The following is a 9,705-nucleotide window of genomic DNA, read 5'->3' as shown; positions in this document are numbered from 1 at the left end:
AGATATGCATTGATTGGGACTTGGTGCATAACTTACCAGACACAATAGAAATCAAAACTAGTTCAGGGATTTGGATGCAAAAGGTGGTCCTGGAAGAAAGGATGGCAACATGCTCGGATTGCAACTCTTTTGCCCATTCTAAAGGGGAGTGCAAAATCAGAGACAAAGGAAAGTCTAAAGTCCAAGATGAATTGGTAGAGGATATAATCAGACTTTCGAAACAAAAGGAATGGGAACATCATTGGGAAACTTTGGATTGGAATGTTTTGCAGCATTCTAGGATGTGTTATGAGCCAGATCTGGACACAATAACATCTCTTTGTTCTAGTAAAGTCCTGATTGACGATCTATTTGCATCAGAGGCATCTCCAAAAGACCTGGTAATACTAACAAATACTGTCAGATCAGATTCAATAACAATCCAAAATCAATATAGTGATCCTCAATTGCAGAGTAAGGGGATGGATGCAGTGGGAAACACTTGGGCCCCAACCACTGGTTTAAGTGCTATGGATCTAATTTATTCAGAGAATTATAAGTAAAATGTTGATCATACTGAAGAAGAAAGCAATGTGTCCCCTCGAATTTTTCAAGCTGGTTACATGGCAGAAGAGGAAGAGACTTTAGTCCTTGAGACTCAAATGGAGGATTTGCCTAAAGAACACAATGAGGTGCCTCAAGAAAGGACAAACTTACAATAGGGCAAACTCCCATCTACACCTCTAAGAATTGAATAAGTTGTGAAGGAAACGGTCTTTAAGGATATCCAAATTTCTCCCATTAGAAACCTAGATGCATCCTTTGAAGGGGTGAAAGACAGTGGAGGTGACCTGATTTTGTCAGAATCTAAGGGAGAACTATTTGATAATCTGGTGGGAGAGGATGATATGGGACTTCTTTCCATAGGAGGGGTTTTAGATAAGAGAACCCTAGAAATGACTTTGGCTTAAAATGCTAAGGTAAAGACATGCGAGAGTAAGAAAAGAGGACCTAAATCCAATAGAGTTAGATTGGAGATTGCAGGTAATGCTACTGGGCAAACCAAACTCAGACTTAGACCAGGAAGGGACGTGGTCTCTTCCTGAAAGCAATGAGGTTCCTTTCATGCAATGTTAGGGGCTGCAATGCCCCAAACAAGGTTAGACTGATTAAGAGATGCCTTGATCATTTTTGCTCAGATCTTGTTTACCTACAGGAAACCAAAATTAAGTCTGAAGATTTTGACACCTTTTATAGTAGATATAAAAAATGGAAATACGTCTTAGTTGAGGCTTAAGGAGCCTCGGGTGGCTTAGCCATCTTATGGAATGAGTCCCTTGTGGATGTCAACATTATTAACCAGGGAAATTGGTGGCAATGGCTGGAAATTCACTCAAAGCAACTTCAATTGCAATTGTTCTTAATTAATGTCTATGGCCCAAACAACCCCTCTTTAAAAAAACAACTATGGAATGATATCTCAAGATGTTTAAGATAGGACATTGTAACTCCTTTTATAATAGGGGGTGACTTCAATGCCTTGATTCAAACATTTGACAAAATGGGTGGTAATGGTTGGATGAGGGAGAGTACCTTAGATTTTGGCTCTTTCATCACAGAGTCGGGATTAATTGAAATCCCCTTCAAATCTAGGGAATTCACTTGGACAAATAGAAGAAGTGTTTTTTTAAAAATAGCAGAAAGACTGGACAATTTCTTTGTAGCTAGTGACTGGTCCTCTCATCAGTGGATGTGTAGTGCTGATATTTTACCATTCACAGGGTTAGACCATTACCCCACTGGTATCCAAATACAGGACGAAAGAGCCCCTGATAGATGCCCTTTCAAATTTGAAGCTATGTGGCTAAGGGATAACAATTTAAGATCTTTGGTGGAGACACAGTGGAATCTGCCCCCCAAAAAACCAGGTAATAAGGCTTTTATGTTCTTCAGAAAACTTTAATTTTTAAAAGAACAACTCAAAAAATGGAATAGAGAGTCTTTCAAAAACATCTTTAATGAGAAACTGAGTCTAGAGGAAGAATTAAAAACTCTACATGAACACATTATTCTTCAAGGCATGGATGAATCGACATTCTTGAGAGAGAAACAACTTAATAAGGTGCACTTGGAAGTCCTAGCAAGAGAATAGACCTTCTGTAGACAGAAATCTCGTGAGACATGGCTGAAGGAAGGTGACATAAATACTAAATTCTTTCACACCTCTACAAAGGTCAGGAGGAACTATAACAAAATTTTCTATATACATAATATGGCGGGGGATCTATTAACTGATCAAGTTTCCATCAAAAATCAGGTGATGAACTTCTTCTTGAGCGCTTTCAATGGGGAGGAAAGGGAAGACCAAGAATTGTGATCTATTATGGATATCTTACCCCCCTGTGTGAAGGAGCAGCACAACAAGATGTTACTTAGGGTTGTGCCGATGGAGGAAGTAAAGACTGTAGTTTTTGACATGGGAGCTGACAAAGCTCCAAGATCAGATGGGTTCCCAGCTCTTTTCTTTCAACATTTCTGGGATATTCTGGCAAATGATTTATGGGCAGTTGTGGAGGAGTCTAGAACGGGTGGTTTCATTCTTAAGGAATTTAACAATACTTTCATAGCACTGATCGCAAAAAAGAAAAGCATATCTACCTTCCATGACTTCAAACCCATTTCTTTGTGCAACACGATATACAAAGTGATCTCTAAAGTGATAGCCAATAGGCTAAAATGTATTCTGGAAGATGTTATTTCCATGGAACAGAGTGGTTTTTCCCCCAATAGATCGATTTATGAAGGTATTATCCTGGCACATGAGGCAATTCATTCTATCCGTCTTTCCAAAAAGAAGAATATGATGATAAAAGTGGATATCAGGAAAGCCTATGATGAGGTTAATAGAGATTTCCTACTAAAAGTTCTTGAAAATTTTGGCTTTGACCCGGTCTAGATAGCCTGGATAGAAAGTTGTATTAAATCCCCTAGGTTATCAATCCTTATCAATGGGAGCCCTTAGGGTTTCTTCTCTTCCAACAAGGGTTTAAGACAGGGGGACTCATTGTCCCCTTTTATTTTCATTATTATGGAAGAAGTGCTGGGGTGCTTGATTTCGAAAGAATGTAGACCTGGCCGATGGAAGGGTATAAGGATTGTTGCAGGGGTGGATACTGTGACTCATCGACAATTCGCTGATGATACTTTCCTAGCTAGAGAGGCTTGAACAAGGGAAGCTCGAACTGTAAAATAGGTGATTGATAATTATAAACAAGTGTCAAGACAAAAAGTGAATTGGCTCAAATCTGAGATTTTTTTCTTCTATACTCCACCCCCTAAATAGAGGGAAATTAGCAACATTCTTGGCATGAAACTGGGAACTCTGCCAAGTAATTTTTTAGGTGTTCCCTTATTTGGAGGTGCTAATAAGTCAGCAATTTGGAAAAATTTGGTTGAAAGATGCTTCAACAGATTGGAGGGATGGAAAAGTAAATGGCTGACTTTGGTAAGCAGAATTCTGATGTTAAAAACAGTTGTCTCAACCATCCCCATCTTCTCAATGACATGCCTAAAAATTCCCAACAAAATCATCAATGAGATCAAACAGAAAATGAGAAAATTCTTTTGGAATGGAGCTAATGAACAAGATAAAATCCCTCTATTGGCTGGGGAAAAAGTTTGCAGTTCGAAAGTGAAGGGTAGTTCTAGACTTAGGAACTGGCAAATTATGAATGAAGCTCTAGGAGCTAAACTCTCTTGGAGCATTTATAATAAACCAAATCAATTATGGGTAAAGGTAATGAGCGCTAAATACCTGGACACAATGGAGAATCACATAATTTTCACAATCAAAAACCTACCCAGGGGATCTGTAATTTGGAACTTCATAGTGAGCAGCAGGAAAGTACTCACTGAACATCTTTCATGGCAGATTGGTAATGGAAAGTCAGCTAAATTCTAGGATGATTCTTGGGTGGTGTACCCAGTCATAAAACACATGGCCAATTTTTTCGAAGCAAAATCTCTTTTATGCAGAATTTGGGGTGACAAGGTCAATGACTATTTGGTATGCAAACAAAGCCACCTGGGAGAGGTTTGGTGCTGGAAAGACCTATCAGATGTAGGGCTATCGGATCAACAACAAAGGTTGTTAAAACAAGTCTTGGATCAACGAAAGATTTACCTCACAAAAGGCCAGCACAAAGTATTTTGGTATGGTTCAAAAGATGGGAAGTACTCAGTTAAATTAGGTTATAGGCTTCTAGAAGGCATGGTAGGGGACTGCAAGACAACTACTGACTTAATATGTCATAAGGATTGTCTACCCAAAGAAGAGGCGTTTGCATGGCTGGACCTAAAAGGGAGAATACTAACTGGTGAGAGGAGGAAAAAGATTGGATTGGCAGGACCGACCAAGTGCTTTATGTGTGGGGAAGCTAAAGAGGATATCGACCACCTCCTGCTACAATGCAAGATATTGCAAAAATGCTGGGACTTGGTGAAAGGTATATTGCAATGGCAAAACCCATTGCCAAATACTCTAAAAGATGTGTTTGATAGTTGGCCAAGGCAAAATAAGAAATCAACTCTCTCAAGCATATGGAACATATGCCCATCACTTGTAATATCAGAAATATGGAAGGAAAGAAATCATAGGATTTTCCAAGACAAGGCTGAGGATAGTAGAAGACTTTGTAGTTGAATAGATCAGGCAGTGGAGGAAACTTTAGGGGTTGCATCTCCTCAGATGGATTCAATGAAAAACCCTTTTACCATAGAGGACATGAAAATACAAAAAGCATGGCCCATAACAAAATAAGGCATGGGGCCTAGATTTCTAGGTAGAGGGGTAAAAAATGTAACTCATCCACATTATGGACTCCACCCTAGCCGAGGTGGATCAAAGCCAATTTTGATGGGGCAGCTCAGGGAGGAGGGGATCTATCAGGGGTGGGAGTGGTTTTTCACGATCATAGTGGCAAAATTATAAAATTGGGAGCACAGTGCATCAAACATGGCACCAATAATGAGGTGGAAGTTTATGTAGCGTGGCTGGCAATAAGATGTCCTAGGAAAATGAGGATTAAAAAACTACATCTGGAAGGGGACTCATTAATCATAATCTAGGTCATAAAAAATGGCCAAATCAAAGCATGACACCTACAAAACTTTATCTCACTAATTCTAGAGGATTTGAAACTTTTTGAAGAAGTCATTATTACCCAAATCAAACAAGAGGGCAACATAGATGCAGATAAATTGTCTAAATGGGCACTATCCTTTAATCAGATTGAGGATTCAATTTTTGAAGTCTTTGATGACAAGTTGGACTTAGTATAAGATGGGCTAAAACTTGAACTCTAAATAATGACATGACAAGGTCATATCATGCGCTCAGACAACATATGATGATTTCTATCTACCCAAGTACATATATGATGTGTGTGAATCACAACTTAGGTGGTCATTAACTCTTTATTTTTAATGATTAGTAGCTCAAGCGTGTTACTCTTTGCCTCTTTTATTTTGTGCACGTGAATGATAGCAATGAAGGTAGTGATGTGAACCATTACATGTGCTTCCTGACAACAAGATTCAATCTATAATGTTTACATCTATGTGGATGGGTGATGACGTGATACTCACAGCGTCAAGTAATAATTATCAAAGGTTGTGGCAACAATGTGATTAACTACTCGCACGAGCCGGCTTCCTTTTTAAAGAAGTCAAACGTATTGTATTTTATCTTTCTTTTGCTAGATGGTGTATGTGTTCTTTCTTGTGCAGGTTTGTTTGGCGACGAGATAGAGGCTACATTCACCTTCCAAACAAAGAAGCAATAGAAAGCTCTTTACAGACCGGTGGAAGATTGAAGACTGAGAATACTGCTCAAATGCCCTTAAGAGGAAGTTATAAGAGTGGTGTAGGGGATGTTGGGATTTTTCTTCCAGAAAGCCACACACCAGTGGAAATGCAATGTGGATATAGATGCCATGATTTTGGCATGGGGCCTAGAATTGGGGATTGCCAAGGAGGATCTTTGTTGGGTCATGAACTCTCTTTTTGAAAAGGAACTAATAACTAGGATGGATTTTGTTTTTAAATGGGTGCACTCGGGATATGGCTTTAATTTTAGTGAGTGATTTGAGAGTCAAATTGTAGTGGAAGCATTGGGGTTCTTTTCATTTGTCCAATGGCCGAATATGGTGAACCAGAGACTTTATCTAAGTCACATAAGGGCAGAGTGGAACTCTTTAATGGAAGCAATCAGAATTTATCAGAATGAGTAGGAGAGGTGAAGGCCATTGTTTTTAAGTGTCATCCCAAGGAAATGACGAAGTGCAAGACATCGACTACCCCAGTGAATTGGTTTTGTCCCACCTGTAAGTTTTTTGTGTCTAAGAAGTGAACCGGTGTTTTGCAGTTTTCAGTTTCTCATGAAGGGAACCGGTTTTAACCCACCCACACTTTTGTGTCTACGAAGTGAACCAGTTATTGCAGTTTCTAGTTTTTTGATGAAGGGAACCAGTTTTTGCCGGTCTGAACTCAATATGAAGGGAACCGGTTTTTTGTTGTTTCCGGTTTTCGATGAGATAAACTGATTTTTGCTAGATTTTGAAGCATTGGATGGAGACCCATGGTCTTTTTGTATGAACCAAACCTTCACAGGGGTTTAATTTTTAGCTCTATTTGTAGTATTATTGTAATGTTTAGGGATAGGCAGATAAATTTATAGGTTACATGGTATACTCTGGGCATATGATAGGCCCCTCTTGAATTGTAATCAATACTTTCATATATTAATCAATAAAAAATTAATATTACTAACCAAAAAAAAACAATGTACTCAACTTCAAAAATAGATAATGACACTGAATCTTGTTTCTTACTAGCCCATAAAACCAATTTCTTACCTAAAAATAAAGCACCACTGGAGATACTCTTCCGGTCATCAACATCACTAGTGTAATCAACATCAGTGTAAGTCGATAGCATGAAATCATCATTCTTTGGATACCACAAACCATAATCCATAGTCCCCTTCAAGTATCTGAATATCCTCTTCACATCAGTGACATGACTCTCTTTTGGATCAACTTGATATCTAGAAGCCATGTATAGAACATGCATAATGTCCAACCTAGTGTGAGTAAGATATAACAATCCACCAACCATAAACCTGTACAAGGTCTGATTAGCTTTCAGAGATTCATCATTCTTAGACAATTTGTAGCTAGTCACCATAGGAGTTCCAAGTGGTTTGGAGTCATCTAACCCAAACTTCTTTAGCAATTCCTTCACATATTTAGTTTGAGAAAGAAAAATACCTTTTCCCATATGTGAAATCTGCAAACCTAAGAAACATTTCATCTCACCTATCATAGACATCTCAAATTCTTTCTGCATATCACCGACAAAGTTCATGCTCAAGTCATCATCTCCGCCAAAGATAATATCATCAACAGAGACTTCAACAATCAGGATGTTATCATTCTCAATTTTATATTACAGATTACTATCAGCAGTCCCTTTATTAAATCCCAATTTCACCAAATACTTATCCAATTTAGTATACCAGGCTCTATGGGCTTGTTTCAATCCATAAAGATTTTTCTTCAATTTACATACTATGTCACCATCATCTGATAATAAAAATCCATCAAGTTGCTCAATATAGACTTCTTCCTCAAGATCACCATTCAAAAAGGCAATTTGACATCCATCTGATACATCTTGAAATATTTATAGGTAGCATATGCAAGCAACAGTCTAACAACTTCAAGTTTGCCCACCAAAGAAAAAGTCTCCTCATAATCAATTGCTTCTTTATGTGAATATCCTTTTCATACATGTATTGCTTTATTTGTGACAACTTCACCTACTTCATTCAATTTATTCCTAAATACCCATTTAGTACCAATAACATTCTTATCTTTAGGTCTAGGCACAAGCTCCCATGTGTTTTGTTTTTAAATATGATCTAATTCTTCTTCCATAGCTCTCATCCAATTTTCATCTTTGCACTTGCCTCACCAACATCTTTAGGTTCAACTTTAGAAATCAAACATACCTCTTCAGCAACTAGCCTTCTTCTAGTCATCACACCTTTATTTTTATCAGCAATAATATGATTTTATGAATGATTCAATTTTACATACCTCGGAGTCTTCTAATTGTTCTAATTTTTAGGTTCCTGCACCTCTCCACTGACAGCGGCAACATCCAGATTAAATGTCTCCACTGGGTCATTCTGCTTTGATACTTCAGTTTGAATAGGATTCAAAATAACATGCTAACAATCATCATATCCACAAGATTTGATCTCTTTTCTATTGTACCACCAATAGGTTTAACTCTTTGTTGAATATCCCAAGAAAATTCCTTCATCACTTCTTGCATCAAACTTTCCTATGTTGTCATCTCTCTTGATATAACATTTCCTACTAAATATTCTGAACTATCTCACAATAAGAACATGACCAAATCATAGCTCATAAGGAGTCTTACCGATATCACCTTTCATACGAACTCAGTTGAATATGTAAATAGCAGTGCTAATAGCTTCTCTCCAGTAGATCTTAGGAACATTCCCTTCAATCAACATAGTCCTTGCAGCATCCAAAACAATCATGTTCTTCGTTTCAATAACTCCATTCTGTTGAGAGGTTCTAGGAGCAAATAATTGTTTTCTAATCCCATGTTTCTCATAGAATGAATTAAACTCATTGGAACATAATTCTCCACCCCTGTCAGATCTTAGACATTTCACCTTCAATCCAGAATCAGTCTCAACCTTTGCTTTGAATATCCTGAATTTGTCTAATGCTTCAGATTTATCCTTCAAAAAGACAACCCACATTATCCTGGAATAATCATTAATTAGCAACATAAAATATCTATATCTCTACACACTTCTAACATTTTTAGGTCCACATAGGTCAGTATGCACAAGATCTAGAAATCCATCAGATGTATATTGTTTTCTCTTAAAATAAATCCTTGTTTGCTTACCCAATTGGCATTCCTTACATACCGGATTAGAAGACAACAGTTTTAGGCAGATCTCTAACAACTTGAATAGAACTGATTTGAATCATTGAATCAAAGTTAACATGACACATTATCCTATGCCACAACCAACTTTCATCAATTTGAGCAATCAAATAACTTTCCTCACCAACATTCAAATGAAAAATATTACCTTCAGTCTTAGTTCCTGATGCAATCTCTATACCGGAAGTATTTAGGATCTTACATTTTCCATTATTGAATTGTAGATCATAACCTTTGTCAACCATCTATCCAACACTCAAAAGATTATGCTTCAAACCTTCAACATACAAGACATCATCAGTATTATGTTTACCATCAAAACAAATAGAACCTCTGCCACAGATCACATAGGCTTTGTCATCTCCAAATCTCACTATTCCACCATCATACCTTTCCATACTCACAAATTTTCTTTTATCACTGGTCATATGATGTGAACAACTGCTATCTATTACCCATTCATCTTTTTCTTCAACTTTAACAGCTAAAGCTTTCTCCTCAACAATGCAGCTAGTGGAATCAACAAGTACCGATCCATCTTCCTTAATGGAAAGAAAAACAACTTCATCTCCTTCTAATTCTTCATCTATAACACCTTCATTAGTAGAATAATAGAAACTTTCTTTTGATTCTTATACTTCTAGTTAGACTTGTAAGGATTATCATACTTCT

This window comes from Cryptomeria japonica, chromosome 2, assembly GCF_030272615.1.
Source record: "Cryptomeria japonica chromosome 2, Sugi_1.0, whole genome shotgun sequence".
In the NCBI taxonomy this organism is placed as follows: domain Eukaryota; kingdom Viridiplantae; phylum Streptophyta; class Pinopsida; order Cupressales; family Cupressaceae; genus Cryptomeria; species Cryptomeria japonica.
This window is presented reverse-complemented; position numbering follows the sequence as displayed.